The sequence below is a fragment of the Magnolia sinica genome, chromosome 3, assembly GCF_029962835.1.
Source record: "Magnolia sinica isolate HGM2019 chromosome 3, MsV1, whole genome shotgun sequence".
NCBI classification, from domain to species: domain Eukaryota; kingdom Viridiplantae; phylum Streptophyta; class Magnoliopsida; order Magnoliales; family Magnoliaceae; genus Magnolia; species Magnolia sinica.
In genome coordinates this window covers 83,495,311-83,517,952 of record NC_080575.1, presented here as the reverse complement: position 1 = coordinate 83,517,952, position 22,642 = coordinate 83,495,311, and the positions used below count along the sequence as shown (strand labels likewise).

The window sequence follows — 22,642 nt, the reverse complement described above, 5'->3', positions numbered from 1 at the left end:
ACAAGTACAACAGTAATACTACTGACATGAGGTACACTAGTCAATCCACTCCTGCCATCCAAGATCTGGACGGTGAGGATGGATTACATTAAATCAAGGCGGGCCCCACACGCTACCATGGTGGGGCCATGTTCAGTGAATGGATGGTTAGGATATAACAAATACCTCATGTACGGGTCCCACAGGACCGTCTAGGCTCGTACGAACGGCCTGGATATGAAACACAATATATCAACAATATAGCTGATGTAAGGTACATCAGCCAACGGCTTCCCATACCAGGTGGGTCCCATGTGGGGCCCATCATAAATATAATATATATATATATATACAAACATCATGGTGCACCCCACCCTGACCATCCAGATGGACGGTTTGGGTGAAAAACCTACACCAGGTGGGCTTCACTATCAGAATGGATGGACAGCTAGGATGAAACACCTGCACCAGGTGGGTCCACACGAGTGGACCCACAAGCTCTAGAGAAAGCTAATATTTATGTTTTACCAACGTCCAGCAGCAACAGCTGCTGGACGGTGTGCATTCAACACATGCAATGGAGGGGTCCACATCAGTGGATGGTGATGATAAAACCCATACATCATGTTGGGTACATGTGGTGGCCCAGGGTCCCACGACCCAAGCTGATATCTATGTTTCTCCTAGATCCAGGCCCACCCGAAGACGGGCAATAAGGTGGGCCTTACAGATGGGATGGCGTGGATCATACATCACAGTGGGGTCCACAATACATGAGAAAGAGAGAGAGAGAGAGAGAGAGAGAGAGAGAGAGAGACAGAGATATCGGCGAGGATGGAGGGGGCCCCACCACTATGAGCCCCTCTTTAATACAAAGCATACATAAAGATGGGTCCCACCACATGTGGGCCCTCAAATCATAAAAACACCCACCTATGCTTCTTCTTAGACTTCTTTCATCAACACATCCTAGAGCCCCAAGGGATACATTTCAACAGTGGAGATGGTCTTTGGATGGTGGGATTGAGTGGTAAGGAGGTGGGCCACACTAGCTTCTCCTCTCTCCCATGGAAATGTTGGACGTGGGTTGCTTGGAGAATGAGGGAGAGAGATGAGAGAGAGAGGGTAGTAAGGGAGAGGGATGGGTGTGATGGGTGAAAAGGGGAGTGATGGGTAAAAAGGTGAGTGACGTGTACTTAACATGTAAGGGTGTGTAAGAGAAAGAGTTGACTTGAGGGGGTTGCTTGTACTTAACATGATGTGTACTTGATTGATGGGATTGATGTGATGTTCTCTTGGGTTTGCAAATGTGCAGCATTTTTCTCGAACTGAACGTGGGCCCACATCTCCTAGCTTGGGTATCGCCTCGGCGCGTAATACACGGCGTCAAAACCGCGGCGACGGCGCAATCACTAGGGTATAAGCCTCGGGTCGAGCTAACTTTGATATATGGGATACAACTCAGGATCGTGCGTAAATGTCAATAACAGCTTACAGGTCACCGAAATTTGACCAGGAGAACCGTGGAGGCTTACGGAACGGTACGAGTTAAGATACGGGTCTTACAAACCATGAAATGGCACTTCTCCCAATTTAATACCAAATTTTTTTCCTCACATCGCTTCAACACATTTTTTAATTTTTCTAAACATTCGCTGAAGGATGGACTAAAGACAGAGAAATTGTCCATGAAGACCTCTAAATATTGCTCCACTATATCAGAAAAAAATACTCAACATACATCACTGAAAAGTAGCGAGGGCATTGCATAGTCCAAATGGCATCCCTCAGTAAGCAAAGGTGCCAAAGGGACATGTGAATGTGGTCTTTTCTTAATTTTTAAGGGCTATCTCTATCTAGTTGTAGCCCAAATATCTGTCAAGGAAGCAATAGTAGGAGTGACCAACTAGCATTTCCAAGATTTGATCAATGAAGGGCAATGGAAAGTGGTCCTTCCTCGTGATAGTATTCAACTTCTTGTAATCAATGCACATTCTCCAACCGATGGTAACTCCAGTTGGTACGAGTTCATTATCGGCATTGGCTATGATGGTGATTCCGGATTTCATGGGAACCACTTGAGTTGGACTCACCCATTGACTGTCAGATTTGGGGTAGATGATACCCACATCTAATAACTTAAGGATCTCAACCTTAACCACTTCTTTCATATTTGGATTTAATCAACGTTGTGGTTGTGAGAGGTCTTCATATTATCCTCAAGATGAATGCGGTGAGTACAAATCAAAGGTTCAATTCCTTTGAGGTCCACATCGACCATCCAAGGGCTCCTTTATATTGAATGAGAGTAGAGATAAGTATACTCTCCTATTCTTGCTCCAGGTGGGAAGAAATCACCACTGGGTATATCTCATCTTGACCTAAATAGACATTTTAAATCAGAGGGTAAATATTTTACATCAAGCTCCGGTGCTTTGAAGCTAGACAGAAAAGGCATTACATTAGTTCGGGATAATTTCTCAAATTGTGGCCCCCACCTATTAGCTTTAAGTACCAGCATAGCATCAAGTAAGGCATCCATCTCCCTAATCATATCATCATCTAAGTTAGGGGAGTGGACCAAGCACGTCTCTAGAGGGTCAGAGTATAGAGTCAGGAGTACTCTATCTTCCATGAAAGAATCAATCAGGTTAATATCGTGGGAATCGTCATTATCCTCTTACTATTTGTCCGTATTGAAAAAGATATTCAGCTCCAACATCATATTCCAAAAGATAAGTTCATGACACCATTCCTACAATTAATAATTGCATTTGATGTGGCAAGGAATGGGAAACTAAGAATGATAAGAATTTGAGTGCTCATATCAATGATGGGTTGAGTATCCGGGATGATAAAATCTACTGGAAAGTAGAATTTGTCAACCTAGACCAACACACTCTCAATTATCCCTCTCAGCACATGAACTGATCGATCAGCAAAGTTGTAACGTGGTCTGGGTGGGTTTTAATTCACCTAGATTCAATTGTTCGTAGACCGAGTAAGGAATCAGATTGACACTAACTCCTAAGGCAAGAAGTGTGTGCTCAATCCAATAGTTCCCAATTACATAAGTGATGGTTGGGCTATCAGGATCTTTGTACTTTTGTGGCACATCTTATCTTAAGATGGCACTCACTTTTTTTGTCAAAAAGATTTTCTTTTGAATATTTGGTCATCTTTCGGTAGTGCATAGTTCTTTCAGAAATTTGGCATATGACAGTATTTGTTTAACGACATCCAGTAGAGGAATGTTGACCTTCACTTGTTTTAGCATCTATAAAATGTCCTGAGAGTTATAGAGAGGTTTTGGTGCAAGCAACTATTGGGGAAATGAAACAATATGCTTGCCTTGAGGTTTCGGTTCTAATTCTTGTGGAGCAGTGCTAGATCTATCATTGTTGTCCTCTTCCGGGTCCTTGGACTTTTCAGCCCTAACCAGAATGGTTTTGTCAATGGTCTTCCCACTCCTAAGAGTGGTGATAGATTTAGCTTGTTCCATCTAATTTGAAGAGGTTGGGTCACTAACCTCGTTTTACGGTTTTGGATTGAGGAGAGGCTGGGCTGGAAGGGTCCCATTTTCCCCAGTTGATTTATTTGTCTCAAGCCCTTGTATAGCCTTTGTAAGGTTTTGAAAGATTTGGAGCATACCCTAATTAAAAAGCTCTTGATTTTGGATATGTTTTAATACCGGATCCTCTTGAGGTTTCCCTTGATTTAGGAATTGGTTAAGGAATCCTTGAGGAGTAGCAGTTTGTCTATTCCTCCAACTGAAGTTTGAATGATTTCTCTAACTAGGATTATATGTATTTAAAGTGGGTCTATTGAAAAGTCTTTAATAATTATTCACGACATTAGATTGCTCATTCAATACCTCTTGAAAGGTAGGTTTTGTTAGACAATTTTTAGTTATGTGAATGTTGCATGCATGAATACTGCAAACAGTTTCCTTAGCCTTATCCTTCTTAAGTTCCATGGCCTTAAGTTTTCTTGCGAGATTAGCTACTTTAGCATTAATATCATCGTCCTCTTTCAGGAGATATATTTTGCCCCTCTCCTTTGATTAAGTAGGCTTAGAAGTGGTGCTAGGTTTTGGGGAGATGTCCCATAATTGTGTGTTTTTAGCAAGCTTGTCAAAATAATCTCACACATCATTAACTTCTTTGTTAATGAATTCTCCACTGGACATTATCTCGACCATTTAGCGTATGGAAGATGTCAGCCCATCGTAGAACAAATTTGTTATGCGCCACATTTCAAAACTGTGTTGTGGGCATGAACTGACGAGATCCTTGAACCGCTCCTAACATTGGAAGAATGTTTCATCTTCCTTTTGGGCAAAGTTCATAATCGATTTTCTAAGAGAGTTTGTCTTCTGATATGGGAAGAATTTTTTTATGAACTCCCTTGTCATGTCGTTCTATCTACCAATAGATCATGGAAGTAGTGAGTGCAACCACATCTTAGCTTTCTCTTTCAAAGAGATGGGAAAGAGTTTCAGCCTGACCGTGTCCTCAGACACGTTGGGAAAATATAAAGCAGTTATGAACTCATCAAACTCTTTCAAGTGTAAGTATGGACTTTCAGATTCAAGTCCATGGAATTTTGGAAGGAGTTGAACCACTCCTGGCTTGATGTCCATATGTCATATATTTTCTGGAAAAACCATGTATGAAGGTGTGCTCACCCCCACTAGTTGTAAATAATCTCATAAAGTACGAGGCGGGGGTGCTCGATGTACGTTGTTTTCATCCTAAATTTCCTCAACCAGATGTTGAGGAGGATTTAGGGGATTTACAGGTTGATTTGCAGCCATAACTTCAGTTAACTCTGAGGATATCGAGTGGTGTCTAATCCAGTGATAGATAGGCAACCGTTTGATTAGTCCTCCTTCACTTAAGAGACGTCGAGTGTTGCCACGAACCCACTTGGGCATGAAACATTCTCAACCCTCAATTTCAGAATCTAACCTAACCATAAAAAGAAAGAAACCTAAGATAATTAAGAAATCTAGAAAAAAAAGGGAGAGAATTAGAAAGAGGTTACTAAATTAGAGCTTTCTATATTAAGATCCTGTAAAATAGAAAAGCAAGTTAGTTTCTAAAAATAATTCAGAAAAACCCTAATCTAGAATTAGAAAGCAAATAAACCCTAATCTTGACCTAATTCCAAAACTAATCAATTTCAGAAAAACACAATCGTTAGTCCTCGGCAACGACGCTAAAAACTTGTTCACAACCCCAAGTGTAGGGTCACGATGTAGTAATAATCTCGGTAAGACCGAGGTCGAATCCACAGGGACTGAACTTGTACATTTCTGAAATTAAGTAGAACTAGAAATAGAAGAAGATGTGAATCTAATTGGGAGAGTAATTGTGATTGAAGTAATTAAAACTTGTAAATTTGAAGGTGGGAACTAGGGTGCCAAGGATCCATTTGTAGCTCTTGGGATGTTACCTTACTTTGATTCAAAAAATACAATTGGAATTGGAGTCCCATCCTATCCAATTGAAAGATAAAGCAATCAAATCAAATCTGAACTTTCATTAACCTAATTCTTAATGGAGGAGAATTATGAAGGTTGGAAGGGATTCCACCACCAAACCATGCCTAGGAGACGATGGCAAACAATGAGTTTACTAATCCCACAATCTCAAAATAGAAAGAAGAAGATACTCAAAGCTATTGCAGATCTATTGTAATTTGAGTCACAACAAACCATTAAAAACTAAAAGTATTTCATAAAAATCAAATTAAAATCCATAAAGTTCAACATAAACATGAATCAAAACAAAGAAAACATCCCAATCATGCTACAAGCTTCACCTCTTAACCCTAGCTAAGAGGTTTAGCCAACCATAAACATGATTGAACCAAAGTCTTTTAAATAAAACATGAAAACAACTAAGGAAGAAGAAGAAAAACTCTTGACAATGTCTTTTCCACCCTTTTGCTCCACTCCTCAAACCCTAGAAGATACCTAGGAACATCCTAGGGACTCCTATTTATAGTTGTGCATTGCCTCCTTGCGAACCGACATGGAAAAATTCAGAAACCGCCTCAAATTTACGCGATCCGCGCAAAATTTGTGTGACCCTCGACTGGTCAAGGGTTACCTTTAACTCGTCGAGTACCACCTTCGACTGGTCGAAGATCACTTTAGTTTAGAATCTGATGTTGCTGGAGTTTGAGTCAAAGTTTCCTCGACTAGTCGAGCAGGAGCTTAAGCGAGTCAAAGAAGAGCTTAGATGAGTCAAACTTAGATGAGTCGAGGCAGATCTTGGACTAGTCGAAGATCATCCAAATTCACTTTAAATCTTCGATTCTCTTCATTCCTCACTTAGTTTCTTTGGATCTTTTGCATGTGAATTCTTCATTCTTGATTTTCTAAGATCCAACCTTTGGCTTTGTGATTTTTGAGCATTAAATCCATGCTTTTAACATTCTTTTCAATCCAAGCTCTCAGATTCACCTTACAACACAAACATGTATAAAATATAACGTTAAGCAGTATCATGTTTATAAAACCAAGATTAAATAGGGGATAATATGCAATATTTGATACTCAACAATGCCCCTCATGAAGTTTGGTTGATCCTTCCACATTCATTTCCACCTTCTCATAATTCTGATTTTCGACTGAGTCAGGCCCCACATGAACTTCAGTCATATAGATCGATATATGTTCTTCTCCTTCTAACTTTGGCATTACTAGTCTCGATCGAGTAAAGCCTCTGATTTTCACTAAGCTAGAATTCAAAATTTCTAGAGCATTACTATTATGACCTTAAATAAATATGGATTAATATGTGCATCTACACTCGAAAGTCTTAAAAACTTACGCATGAAAACATATCTCTAGGTATCAGACCTTGACAAAACTTCGAATAAAACCTTTGAAGATAAATTAAACCATAAAAATATGATTACATACCCTTAGGAAGTTGTCAATTATGACCAATCACTTAACTTTGAGTCCTGCCTTGTGATTTATTCATCTATGGTCTAGATCTAGTCGACTGATCACTGATTAATCAAGATAACTGCAACTTAATGAAGGCTTGCCTAAAACTAAGATAATTGATGGATTAAATACGGATCATATCAAGCAAATAAACCAAATTGACTAAAGTATCCTATGACATTCAAATCAACAATATAGGGTGATTAGGACCAAATCACCATTTTCACTTATTGTGAATGGCTCACGTCACAAACTTAGGTAATCTAATCCTAGTTAATCGCACACGATAAATTTTATTAATTTTTTATCTTATAAATATCCAAATTAACCAAACAATCTCTAAACCACTTGTTAGTAGACTGCTAAACATGAAATTATAAAAATACGTTCGTCTTAGCGGGCTTGACGTCCATCATAGACATTAAGCCGAGATCGCGTCTAGAATCGTTCAACTTGGGCTCAAGAGATAAGCACATGGGATGTACGAAGGCCTTAAGAAATAACATGAACTTAAGTTAAAAGTTTTCCTTCACTCTTTGCCCAAGTTCTGGCCTTATGTACATTAAATCGTAACTAAATTTAGGGAACCAATCTAAGTTACCCAGGTTGATGATCGGCAACCATCGAACTAACTTAGAATCATACCCGTCGATCAGCGCATCTAAATGGTAGACTGATCATATCCATGTGTAGATTATCACTAGGGTTAACTACCTTATAGCATAGATAAACTCGTACATTCCCTAATGGACCCTAAAAGTTAGAAACAACCTCTCATAGGGTTATAATAGTTAATACTAGCTCTTAGGGAAATTTGTACTTTTTTTGGCACTATAAATAGTCCATTATTTCACACCCCTTCTTCCGATACAATTTTGTACCCAAAGATTGGGAAAGAAAGAGAGAGAGAGAGAGAGAAAGAGAGAGAGAGAGAGAGAGAGAGAGAGAGAGGGAGAGGGAGCAATCAAAATGTGAGGGTTGTACACCCTCACCATTTCATCCATTCTATTGCAACAATAGTCATTCCTAGATACTTCGTTAGATCTCTCATCGACAATTAGAGGTAAGAGATGGATCCTACTTTCCAATGTTGGTCTTTTTAAGTCGAGCTTCAAGAATCTTACAATAGCTTGTATGTTTATTAGGTTTCAGTGATCTTCCCTAAAAACCTAACCCTAGAAGTGTGAGTAGGTTGGGTGAAACCCTCTAAGGTACGAACCATTCTTTTAGGTTTCCTTTTTATCAACCCTTGATAGTGTTAGATAATAATTTTTTGTATTCTTAAGATTTCATATGTTATGTGTGCTTACCAACCCTAAGGACTTGTTTGGGAGTGTGGATTTGAAACCCCCTGAATTCAAAACACCCTAGATTTGAAACCCCTTAGATTTGAAATCCTCTTATTGTGTTTGACACGTTAGATTCTAAATTAACTTTAATCCAAAAGCAGTTATGCATAGTATATTTACAGGGGTTTGAATTTAATTATGAAATTAACTTTAATATCTCTAATTAGTGAACGTATGTAATGAAAGTGCCCTGATTTTTCAATTAGTGTGAGTGTTGAGTTGGCTAGACAAAGAAGCTCCATAGGAAGATCAATCAACCGTCTGCCTCAACCGAATGTATGCCCGAACTCACCACAGGTAAATCTAAGCCTCACATCTCATGTCCCAAAACACCGAGTAATTAAAACCCTTAAAATTGATTAGAATATCATAGGATTTTTGAGTTAGAAAACTTTTTTTCAAAATTGCGAAAAATCTCTAAGTTTTCTTCCTCTATCGATTTATCGAGAGACAGTTCGATATAATCGAATAGTGCTGTCGATGTCCTCAATGACCAATCGATACCATCGAAATGAGGACAAAAGATATCCAGCAACCACATATATTTCTGAACGGATTTATCGATGTATCGTTAGACCTATTGATATCATTAAACTTTGAATCTCGAGTCTATCGAAGTCGACTTGATAAAATCGATAACACATCGAATGTGTCCCTGTTTTTCTAAGGAAAATTGTAAAAGCCTCGATATATCAAAGTCCCCTTGAAATCTTCAGAATTCAAATTTCGATGATATCGGAAGGACTTCGATGATATCAGTTTTGGACACTCTAATTTTCAGCAATATTTTCAGGTTGTTCTATTAAGGAATGAGAGTCACTAGATATAATCGATATTCAAATATCGATGATATCGAGGCCGGGTCGATGGCATCGAGAATGGACATAATCTGTCCAGCAAGCTTAATTAGAAAATCCTTTGGATTTATCGATGCATCGACACAACTATCGATATCATCGACATTCAAATTCCGATGATATCGAGTGTGCCTCGATCATTCTTTTAACCTGAAATATTTCAAAAATAAGTCTCTCTTATTTTTCAAATGTCGAGGAATCAAACCCCGTATCGATGCAATCGGAGTTCGAAATCCGATGATATCGACACATAATTCGATGCCCTTGACCAACTGGGAAAATGTTTCAAAAGCATTTGACATTCGAGTTTGTATCATCGAGCAGTCAGTCGATACAATCGAGAGTATACGCTCGATGATATCGACCCCGCTCAATGATATCGAACTCTGTTATAAATGTGACCATTTTATATCCGTTGGAACCTTTTGCCTATTTATAGTAAGCTTGTCCTTAATTGCTGGCAGAGAAAGAAGAGAGTGCTTTTGAGTGTTTAACCTTAGATCATATACCCAAAGCCCTTTCTTTCATGGAAGTTCATCCTCCAATCCACCTTCATCATTGACATTCAATAGATTGGATTAGGGAATAAACTTCTACATTCAAGGATCCTCTAGCTACCATCTTAATGGTAAATCATTTAGCTGGGATGCCTTGAATGCATAGATGATTAAAATTGCTCTATCTCCCTTATAGGAAAATATTCCATAGAATAGGATTTTATTATAACCTTGACCTAACCCGTCGTCATGTATTGGTACATCTTCTGAGTTGCGGATCAAGAAAGCTGAAATTCTTCATCAAAGGAGGAGATCTTCAACAATGCGTTGAAAGGTACTCATCTGCTTATCTGTAAGTTATTAGAGTCCTGAGGACCCTTGTGATCTTCCTTTGTAGGATTGGGTCTAAAGTGTTTCTCACCCCTTGCAAGCCCTCGTAGGAGGCCTCCGGCGGGAGTGTACGTGGTGGGTGCTTTGTGTTGACCCTTGCTCTGTGAAGAGCATAAACATTAGGTCCTTTGTGTAGGTCCTTAACCAAGGTGGTCTAAAAGTTGGGTGTGTTGTGTTGACTCTTGCTCGTTGGAGTATAACAAGTGAGGTTCCTTAAGTGGATCATTGGCCAGTGTGCCTAAAATCGGGTGCTATGTGTTAACCCTTGCTCGTGGGAGCATAAACTATTAGCCTAGGTGTAGGTTGTATTGGTTAGAGGTGAACCTGATTTAAACCTCCGGTTTAAGGTGAACTTATTGTGAAACCTCCTTAGTGAAATCCGGTACACTCAAGGGTTAAGTGCATTTGCTAGGAGTAGAGTAGACAAGTAACCTAACCACTATAAAAATGAATGTGTTTATGATTGATGTTTGTCTTTGATTACTTGTATGATTTCATTAAATGCTTTCATATTTGATCACACCTCACACATAGTTACATCCATCATAAACCCTGAATTGCATCATGTTTATCATTAAATTAGTTTTATGATTGGATCCTCTAATTGGCTTGGAAGCCATTAGAGCTACTTTGAAGAAATCCCGATTCATGCATATCTACCCAGGGCAAGTTTGATAGAATTTTAAATAAACCATAAAAATTTTATAAAAGTCATATTCACACCCCTCTAAGACATATTGGCATATTCCTACTTCAACTAAAGTGGTCATTACCGCAATTTCATGTAATGTTTGATACAATGGTTGTAATAAGCCTGCTGAAATATATACTTTGCCCAAAAATGATGAAATTCCAAGTCTCGGATAGGCCACAAACACAAGATCATGTCTGATTAACTAACCAATGATTTTTAACCATTTATTTACGTGGACAATGTTTGGATGACACTGATCATCATATTAAAGTAATTATAGTGTTGCAATTAATAATCTAATTATTTTGGGATATTATTAGTGGGCCATGTGCCCAATAGATTAATAGTCTAGTGACACACATGTTACACATGCAACTCTTTTTTTCTTTTTTTTTTCTTTTTTTTTATTATTATTATTATACCCCATCTTTGTGGGGATTTGAAATGGATTTGAAACCCCCAGTTACTTTATGGTGCTAAATAACAAGGGGATTTGAAATCCCCTTAAATCCCCCTAAATCCATGGTGTCACCCCTGATGTTACTTATTGTTAGCAGTCAACATGTTTGATGGAATGCTTGAACATGATGAAATTCATACTATTAATACTCTTGTATGTCAATAGATAAGTGATGTTGACATACGTTGGATTTAATTTATATACATTGAATTGTACTAATTTCTACATATGTTCGGTTGATGCACCTTATTGTAGTATTAAGTTGTTTTGTGATTATGTTTATGCATTTGATCATCTAATTTATAGTCGTATGGATCGAGCCTTGTAAAATATAAAGTGGATGGCCCACTTTGTTTTGGCTATCCCAGACTTATACGATTGACCGAGGTTGAACATGGATGACCGATAATAGTTAAAACTACACGAGATACCTTGCACCCAATGCCGATTTTATCCGGGGTCCTGTTGTCGATTGGATCAATCCAATGATGGAATGATCATTTTAATGTTTGGTAGTTGTATAGCATTCAAAGGAATCTAGGATACCATTGTTATCATTGAATTAAGTCCATTCATAACCATTAGTATGTTATGATCTTAGAAAGACTCATGAGCTGGGCAAGGTGGTATGGGACACCGTGTCCGATCTGTCAGCTTATGCTGGGGTGATGTACCTTTCATATTGGTTTTAAAAAATGGGGTGACAAGCCCGCCATATTAGTGTAAAATTGGATGACAAGTCTCCTTATATTGACCATTAAGCACTAGTGAAGGTCATGAGCCTACCATAATATTGATGGAATTGATGTCGGGAGTTCGTCAAATTTTTATTTGGGCAATAATCCTTATATTATTTATAGTCGTCCTAGGTGGTGAACCTTAAAATGGATCAAGGGACACCTGTGAGGAGCCACAATGGCCGAAAAAAGCCTTGTGATCCCATTAGACTCGTGATATATAATGGCAGTAACTTGGCTTCACCAATCTTATATATGAAATAAGATTAATAATTACTAGGCTAATCATACATGTCATGGAATTCTTACACTAAGTAGTTTATGAAAGGTGTTAGAGTCACATAATGAGGGAGTATTGGCATTCTACGAAATATGCGTTGAAGTCGCTTATTAAGGGAGTGTTGGATTGTTAGAATCATGCATCATCATAGTATAGCATACATGTATCTAAAAAGATTAGATAGGAAATTTTTTATTTTGTTAAGCTATCCTTACTTGTACTTTATTGTGTTGATAACAAGTGTAACTTAGATAATGATATTACTAAGTTAGACACTCACTCTCACATAGGACAGTGTTCTAAAACACTACCAAAATAATATTATTGATATAGGTACCATCATCGAGATCTCAAACGGACAGGCTTAAATCGGCTTACATCATCATCGTGATGTTTTTGAAGCGTTAGGCAAAAGCAAAAAACTTACAACTTAGTCTTTCTAGGAATGTATATTTTGGAGTCCCCAATTGGGTGAACTCTATGGTTTAGATATGTTGATTGTACATTGTGGCTTGTATAGTCCCCATTTGAGCGAACATCAATTTTAGATTTGTATATTTTGAATATTAGCCCTATATTTATGGGTTTTGTTATCTCCACCTAACTCTAAACTCGCTAATTGAAATGCAATACTCTGATTATTTATGTATGGAATAAATGTGAAGCTGAGCGTGGACAACATACATTTTTATTAAGTTTACATCCGAAAACTTATGATCAGAGTCTCCGTATTCAGGTGTCAGATTTCAGGGTGTGACAGAGTTGGCGGGTACATCTAAGATTGACCCCAAACAATAGCTAATTGTCTCATATTTGCTACTTGCTGCCTCATCTCTTTTGATATTGCTAGGAATTTTAGATGACTTAGCCTTTTTCAAACACTTTCTCAGACAAGCTGAGGTTTAACCACCCTTAACCCTTGGTTGGACCTAAGGTAGTAGTTGACGTGTTTTCCCTTCTATGGTTAAAAGTAATTTCCCTCAACATAGTTTTGATTGACCATTTTTTGTGCTTGATTTTTCAGTAGATAAAATCTCCCGTTTGATCGAGTCAGCCTCGCACAGTTCTCACAAAGGTGCTGATAATTTGACATTATTGCCTCTCGATGTGCTTTGTTATGGTCAACTGTAGGCTTATGTATCGCACTCATTTTGCCATTTTACTCATTGGGTTGATCCATTTTAACTCCAAGACCAATCTTTTATTGTGGTCAAACCAATCTTTGAAGATTAATGGTGGTCATATTGATTTTCATATTGGACAGAAACATATCAATATTGATTAGCATTGTTTTTTATTCTTTTTTCAGAGAATTTCAACGACCCTTTATCCATGTTGTCCCGAATAACATCTTGAAAATAACCCATTTGTTAGTGGAATACAACCGAGTTACATGCCATTTGTGATAATTAATTTTCTTTAGTTCTTTGACTATTGAAATCTTATGATTAACCAAAATTTTAATAAATTTGTCGGCTAACATGATATCAAAGATTTCATCAACGTGAGAAATATCAAAGATGTATATTCTTTAAACTTTCTGATTCTTCATCTACTTTAACTAAGGTCTAGCACGTACACATTATAATTAAGATTATAGTAGTTCCTACTTACGAATTCTCTTGTCGTTTTGACTCTTGAAGTAGAGCCTCATACCAAGATACCTTCCTGGTTGAATTCCGTCCCGATAAATTTCTTTCGAAGCTTGAATTCTAGCACAACTTGAGCTAACTGGATAAATTTTGCTTCTGTCGTGACTACTTTGCAATAACTTTTTGCTCTCTTAAACGAAGTAATATAATTTTCAACTGATTCTCCTATCAACTAACGAAAATGACCGAAATTGGCCATGGAAATATCTGTCCTTATAAAAGAACTAAGCATGAAACTTTTCTTCCATATCTTGTCAATTCTATATAGAATTTGGTAGCAAATTGGAATACCAAGTAAAAGCTACCTAGTGAGTGAATGACCAAATAGCTGTAATTTATAATACTCATTATTGGCCAACTTTTCACATTATATGGTAAATCAACCTATGTGTTCTACGGTTGATTAACATGTATTACTTGTAAACAACATAAAATTAGATCGATAATTCCTCGGTAATGGATATTGTTGGTCAATCCAATTAGATATGGCTTTTAATAAACTGGAGTAGTAATTTGGTTAAAAACTTGGCCTGCTACTTCCTGAATCGGCTAAACAATTTGGTTATGCTCCCAGTATTATTATACTATTACTGAAGGTACTTCTGGACCATCCTGATATTATTTTTCATTATATGATTGATTTCTAGGCAAAGGTTTTCGCCCAGGCATCCCTTGATTCCCAGTTTCAGAAATTACATTCATATTCCCACATTCAGGATGCCTAAAATCTATTGGTGATGGTAAATTTCGCACGTCCTGGACAAGAATATGTTAAGGACATTTGAAATATATCGGTATTGGAAAATTTCACAGATCCTGGATTAGACCAAGGGTAAGAATAGGTGGTGTATTTCGCTACAAAGGAAGTATCTATGGTACTGGATGAACTAGTGGTATACGTGCCAGATTACCAACAGAACTTGTATTGACCTATTGCTGAGGTACAACATGTGCTCTGTCACGCCCCAAACTCGAAAATTGGGCTCACAAAATTCTCGATCGCCGAATCCGGTGCCGACAGCCTCCGTAATACACCATTCTCGGCTCCCGGTACCCATATACCAGATTCCGATCCTAGGATCCTATAAGGAGGATTTTCCAACGTACATTTATCTCGTAAGAAACATAACCATAAGTTTACCCAAATCACAAAGGTAACATCATCATCACATATCTACTGATATAAACAGTTGAATACAGTGCTGAAAGGGAAATACATATATCGATAATCAAAGCTCCAGAAGATAGCTACATGCTCCAAGCTCAACACTACTACGACTTAACGCCACCTGCACGCATCTATCGTGCAAAGATTATAGAAAGCTTAGAAGGTGGTATAAGTGTGTACGCAAGGTAAGTGCCAAGTATGCAATATTAGAGTAATGCAGAAACATGTCAGTAAGTCCATAAATACCATCAGCCTTATCCCGGCTATGCAATGCAAAAACATACTATGCCAATATCATATACTGAGGAAGCAATATAGATCAACTATGCAATGCGGTACGAATGAAATGACCAAGCTGGAGTGTGAAGTCGGGATGATAGTACGTAGTGTCGCAGGCTATGGGGTCCATCACAAGGGGCTTCTATCCAAACTAGTCCCATACCTAAATTTGGATAGCCAGACTCAATGTGGTAAACTCCTGATCTCATGTTGGTCGTGCACCCCAACTGAAATCCTAATCATTGCAAAGGTACACATAACAATTAATTGTGCACCACTAGCCCGAGTGGGTAGTGAATAGATGAATGAATGACTAAAATGCTGAGTATGCAACTCCTTCTCAATAAGTCAACATATCAGTACCGTATATCTCTCGAATCATCACCGGGGTCTAGTACACTCTAAGCTAGCTTCCCGCCCCTATCCGAGAGCATAACTGAGTAAGTGGAAAAGACCTCACTATCCGCCTGCCAATATCGGGCTCGGCTCGTCGATAGTGGACCCATTCCTCAAGCTGGTCAAACTCAACCTAGGTATTGCCACCTCACTCAAGCGGGTAAGGTCACACCTCCTTCCAACCGTCCACGACACAGTGGGAGACGTGGCCTATTAGTATATGGCCCTTATGCGCTCATGTATATCCACTATGTCTAGATGTTAGAGCATCCATTGGCCCCAAGGGTTTAGGAATTTTCACCCAGGGACATCTATGGCCCCCGTATGCTAGAACCAAACATTTTCAGTATCTCATCTGGCCATCCACGACATGCCTGTGGAGGACACAGCCCTGATGTCGCTAGGGTGTATGGTGGTTATATCACAAAATACGAGATGCATGAGTCATATCATCCAGTCATGCTGCAATCTTGCGCGTACCGCGCGCTCATGTGGGCAACTCCTCCTATCAGGGAGTCCCATAATAATCCGCCTAATGGCATGTGTTATGATCAATCACTCCTCATGTCAAGCATACATATGATGCGCATGGACATGGATCATGAAGCTATAATAAGCATGTTATATGATGATGATGTACTCTCCTTGTATTAAGAATGAGCCCAGACGACCTACTCATATCAAGAATGGGCCTAACAAGGCCTAAAGGAAGGTCACAATGTGGACATTTAACCATCATTGCCCATCAATGTGGACATTCAACCAACATTGCTCCCAAGGAGTGGCCCTCATAGGGACAAACATATAGTGGGGCTCATGGCCTCACATAAGGGCCTCACATACAACATAATGGGTCTCACACAAGAGCCCAATATACATCACAATGGGCTTCACACAAGGGCCTAATATACTTCTCAACGGGCTACATCATACGAGCCTCGTATACACCACAATGGGTCTCACCACATAGGTCTCATATACATCATAATGGGTCGCATCACATGGGCCTCATATACATCACCTTGGGCCTCATCAAATGGGCCATAAATATATCGCTTTAGGCCTCATTAATGGGCCATAAATACATCACATTAGGCCTCATGGGGTGGCCCATAATCCAGCAAAATAGATGGACCACATGCACATCATATACCTCAAAGTGGGCCTGCAAGATGGGCCTGAATACAATACACATCATGGTGGACCCCACATCCCATGGACGATGTAGATATACATCAAGGCAAGGTCCACATCTAGCAACAGATGGAAGGCTGGATATATAATACATGCATCAGAGGCCCACCGTCCCGAGCAAATGGACGGTGCGGATATAGAATATATACATGAAGGTGGGCCCCACCCATCCAGCCTACGAACAATGTGGATAAGACCCATATATCATGGTCGGCCCCACACAGCACGTCCAGTTGGACGATGCTGATATATAATACATACGTTAATGTGAGCTCCACAGCCTGGATGGTGTGAATATACAAAACATATATAACGATGGCCCCACGTCTCATGTGGCCGGACGGAGTAGATACAACATGTACATCATGTTGGGCCCACGTCCCATGGATGGTGCAGATAAAACATGTACATCATGATGGGCCCACATCCAGCCCATCTGAACGGATGGGATGGATAAAACACATACATCACGGTGGAGTCCCATGGAGGGACAGTATGTGCAACACATACCTCAAGGCGCGCCCCATACGTCCAGCCAACAGATGGACAACATGGCACAAAACACATATATCAAGGTGGGCCCCACCCCCACACGTGCAGCACGTGTGGCGTGGGTCCCACATCCAGAGAAGATGGACGGCATGGAGAAATACATACATCATGGTGCATGCCACACAACACACCATCCAGATGGACGGTGTGGATACAAAATATATTAATAAAGGTGGGTCCCACCTGCTCACACGTGTCACACGTGTGGGGTGGGCCCACACCTCAAACAGATGGGTGGTGTGGATATAAACCACATACATCTCGGTGCGCCCTACACTGCCCGTCCAGATGGACAGTATGGACATAAATCACATATATCAAGGTGGGGTCCCAGCTGCCCACATGTGTCATACAGTCACTAAGAGCAACAGCAACAATGTATCTCTTAAAAGAACTCCGTGATATTGAATAGAGAACAAATCCAACGTTTGAGCATAGATTCATATTACAACTAAAAATTATTGCTGCCCCTATGATAAGTTAAGATAAAAGATAAATTGATAGACTGATTTTTTTTTATTTTATTTTTTTTTGTTTTATTGGATTGTGTTGTATTTTAAATTGATTGGGTGGTCCTTATTCTGTACATTTCCTCTTTTATTTATAGATTTCTTCTACAACTTGTTCTTCCTTATCCTTCTTTCATTATTGTGATAGTTACAATAGTTAAAAAGCTTTTTTCTAGATCATTCTTTTGTTTTTACACACACACACACATTATGACCATTCCTTTTCTGTGGACCAAACTTTATTCCCCTTGATTGTCTTTTGTAGCTTAAATTGTTCGATCATGTTTTTTCCTTACTCATTAAACTTCCGAGTAACTCGATCACATTACCCTATTAACCATCGTCTAAAAAATTGAATTTATGCATGTTATGATTGGATAAACATCTTCTAGTTATTTTCATTCACCTTTAATTTCTAATACAATGTCACGTGTTGCCCTCATGTTAGCTTCATCGGTTAGAACTATGGTACAACAGTCTTGTCATTACGTGAGATATCTAAAAGAAATTGGCCAACGTTCCATATTCCTCCTAAACGCATGTGTGCCTGATGAGTGAGCCGGCTTGTTTTATAGTGGAACATGTAAACTGAAGAGCTGCACCTAATGAATGTCCTTGATCTAATGCACGTGTGCCAGTTTACAGGTCAAGCGTTTGATCCATCTTATATAAGGGAGTGCACCAGCATGATCCACTGGTTATGGAATGAGGGCCGCAAACCCTCTACTGTGCCTGGTCAATGGACCGGAAAGTTAGTATCAGGTCAATTCATTTGTCTGGTGGGCACACGGTAGAAACAAGGGACGACGAATTGATTCATTCAATTTATAGGTCTGGCCCACCTAATGAGCATATCGACGTGATTTTGGAAACGCTCAATGAATGTTAGCTACAGCATCCACTCACATGGTCCGAATGTTCGTAAGTCAGTGTTGGTTAGGAAGCAGATTGGATGGTGTACCACACACCGCCGACCTAACTGATGTGGTTACGTCTCATGCGAAGACGGGAAACGGATGGGCTACTCCCCGTGCCACCCCGTGCCACTAGCCAATGGCTGATGGTCGGTGCTCTGTGAGTCCTACCACGATGTATGTGTTTCATCCACGCCGTCCATCTATTTTTCTAGATCATTTTATAGTATGAGACAAAAAATAAGATATGTTACAGTCTCAAGTGGACCACATTACCGAAAATAGTGTTGAATAAACTTTGACCATTAAAAACTTTTTGAGGGCCATAATAGTTTTGGATCAAGATGACATTTGTTTTTTTCCCTTAATCTGTGTCTTTATGACCTAATCAACAGATTATATGTCAAATAAATAGCACAGTGGGCCTTAGGAGGATTTTAATGGCGGATCTCTAATTACTATTGTTTTCTTGTGGTGTGGTCCATATGAGATTTATGTCCCTCTCATTTTTGGCCTAACAATAAAATGATCTGTAAAAATCGATGAAAGGAATGGATGAAACACATACATCATTGTGGGGCCCATAGAGCACCGATCATCAGCCATCGGGCTGGTGGCGGGGGAGTAGCCAGTCCGTTTCCGCGAAGACGTGTGCCGAGAGGACGCGGATTTCCTGCGAAAGGATTTCAGAGAAGTCCCTGCACTTGGAACGCATGTGTGACCCACTGTGATGTTTGTGAGAAGTCCTCTCCATCCACCCGTTTTTTTAGTTCATTTTAGGACATGAAATGAACTGCATTGAATACGCAAGTAGGCCGAAAATGTGATAATTGAACGTCAACAGTTGAAATATTCGTGGGGCCACAGAAGTTTTGAATCATGCTAATATTTGCGCTTTCGGTTGGAATGACATTATTAACGGTATGGATGGCATATAAACATAACTGTTGAACCTAAGAAGATTTTAAAGAGGTTTCAACGATGGAAATTTATCTAATTACCTTTTCCTTTAGTACAGTCCATTGAGTCTTGGATCCTGCTCTCAGTAACTTTTGTTACAATCTCTTCAAATGAGCTCACAAAACGGTTGTATGGAAAGAAATCTGACAAACATAAGGGCAGGCCCCACCTAAGTTACTAGCGTAATAACTTCCTGCAAAAGACTTCCGGTGGAAATCCGCCGGCGCTCCTTGAGCAGAGCAACAAGTTGCACAAACGGCTCAAGATTACGTGGGATACACAATGATGTATTTACCGTATCGAAATGGTTCATCCAATTGAAAATATTATTTGAGAGCATGATCCTATAAATGAACCATATCCAAAGCACAAGTGGACCAAAAATGAGTCATCTCCAAAGCATTCGGAGAGCTTACCATAAGGTATATTTTCCATAAAATCTGATCATATAGTCATAGAGATCCAGACCAAGATAAAAAAAACTATATCAATCCAAAACTTGTGTGACCCTCGAAAGGGTTTCAATGGTAGATGCTTTATCCCCCACTGCATTTTGCAGTGTGGTCCACTTGACCTCTAGATCTGTCTTATTTCTCGTTAAAGTTTTATGACCATATTTTTAAATGGACGGACACTTTGGATATAACACATACCTTATGATGGGACCCATAGAACTGGACGGGGATTGCATCCTACCCCAGCCCACACGGGTCTGGGCAGGGCTATGTGGGGCTCACCATGATGTAAGTGTTTTATCCACCGTTCATTGATTTTCACATTTCATTTTAATGTACGATCATAAAAATGAGCACGTCAACAGATCCAGTGGACTACACCAAAAGAAGCTGCACCGATAATGACACCTATAGTTGAAACCTTTCTAAGGGCCACCGTGATGTTTTTTTACCATCCAACGTATTCATGAGGTCACGTGGACGTGGATGAAGTGAAAACATAAATATATGCTTGAACTGAAACTTCTCAAGCTCTCGGGAAGTTTTTAATTGTGGAAGTTCAATACCCACTTTGTGGTCCACCTAAGCATTGGACCTGCCTCATATTTTGGATCATATCTTAAAATGATATGAGAAAAACTATGAACGGTGTCGGTAAAGCACTTACATCACGTTGGCCCCACGGAGGGGTAGGATGCAATCCCCATCTCACATAACTTGGTGACGTCAACACACCAGCCAGATCGGCGGTGTGTGGTACATCAGCCAATCCGCTTCCCCGTCCAACAAGAGGCTTGTTGTGTGGATTTGTTAAGGAAAACGGTTGCCTGCCTTGCGTGGGTACACATCGTAGTTACTTTATCTAACATGGGTAACGTTCATAAAATCTAACCCGTACATCAGTTACAACATCCCTCAACATCCCTCGGTCGGCTTTGATTCCCAAAAGCAAGCTGACTCAACACTAAGGTGCCACCCTCATAAAATTATACCCGAGACCTCTCAATTCACATGGAATGGTCCAGCTGAGTTTTTGAATGCTGTGATCTTTGGGTAATTCTTTCAACTTGATTGAAGAACATCAGATGAATAGATTCGATGAATGTAAACAGTACCGTGGGACCTACACAAAACTAATGGTGGACATCCCATCTTCTCTTTACCTATGATGTGGCCCACCTGAGTATTAGACCTTTTTTTTTTTGGGACAATCGAAGGTGAATATGAAGCAGAGTACCTGATGGACAGGTTGGATCTTACCAAGTCCCGCCCACCTGGCTCTCAGGGAAAAAAAGTAACCTAGCCGGATGCATCCCTGGCACAGTTCATTTGTTAACTTGTACTCAAGATTACTCCACCTTCCAAGAAAGAAAAGATGACCCAACATGGTACCTATACATAATAGGTAGGCGGAAACGATTATTCCACACTTGCAACAAGAGAGAGAATTCACATGCAGAAACGATTACTCCAAACTAGTAACGAGAGGGAGGGAGAGAGAGAGAGAGAGAGAGTACCGAGGCAGAAACGATTTCTCTACACTTGCAACGAGAGAGAAGATGTTGGCCCCTTCCGCTTTGGTAGGAAGTGCAGAGAGGTTAGCTCCACATGCCAGTATGATATTTGTTCAGCTCAGCTCAGCAGCTTATGTTGTGGTTAGTAGGGTCATACTCACAGAAGGGATAAGCTCTACTTTCTTTCTTGTCTATCAATTCGCGTTAGCTACAATCTTCATGGCAGCATTGGCTTTTATCTTTGAAAGGTGTGATGACAGTTCAAGTCTCTCTCTCTCTCTCTCTCTTTCTCTCTCTGTTTTTATTTCCCATGACATGGATATGTTTGTTGTTGCAGGAAAAATAGGCCTCCCCTTACAAAATCTATCTTATGCTGGATTTTTCTACTCGCTTTAATTGGGTAAGTTGAGTGCATATGTTTCATGTTGGTTCTTTAGTCCCTCTTTGGTACAAGCCTATGAATTGAATTCAGTAATTATGAATTAGTGATCATGAACTGTAATACATAATAAGTTCAATTATTGTTAATAAAATGAGATGAACTCATTTTTAAGAGTCTACCAAACAAGCCATACTCTTTATTAAATTGAATTGTTGCAATTCAGTGGAACATCCAAACAATCAACTAGCTCATAAGTTCCATATGCAACTAGTTGGACTGTAAATCCCCACCCTTCTCGAATCCAATCTCAATGGTTGGAATTCTAATGACCTCTGCTGCATCAATGGTCACCGTCCTAAGCAGTTGTGATTGGCATCAGTGAGGGTGTGGAAACCGAAGATGAAGACTGTGGTGATTATTGGTGATGGTGGTCATCTGATCATTGGGGCCACTTAGTACC

The 22,642-nt window shown here is 39.6% G+C and overlaps 1 non-coding gene across 1 annotated transcript; it reads left to right on the top strand.

The window, feature by feature from the left end:
• Positions 1 to 4,238: 4,238 nt before the first annotated feature.
• Positions 4,239 to 4,345, top strand: LOC131241805 (small nucleolar RNA R71). The gene has a single exon (XR_009169374.1). It is a non-coding gene; the product is annotated as a small nucleolar RNA R71 (small nucleolar RNA).
• Positions 4,346 to 22,642: the final 18,297 nt, after the last annotated feature.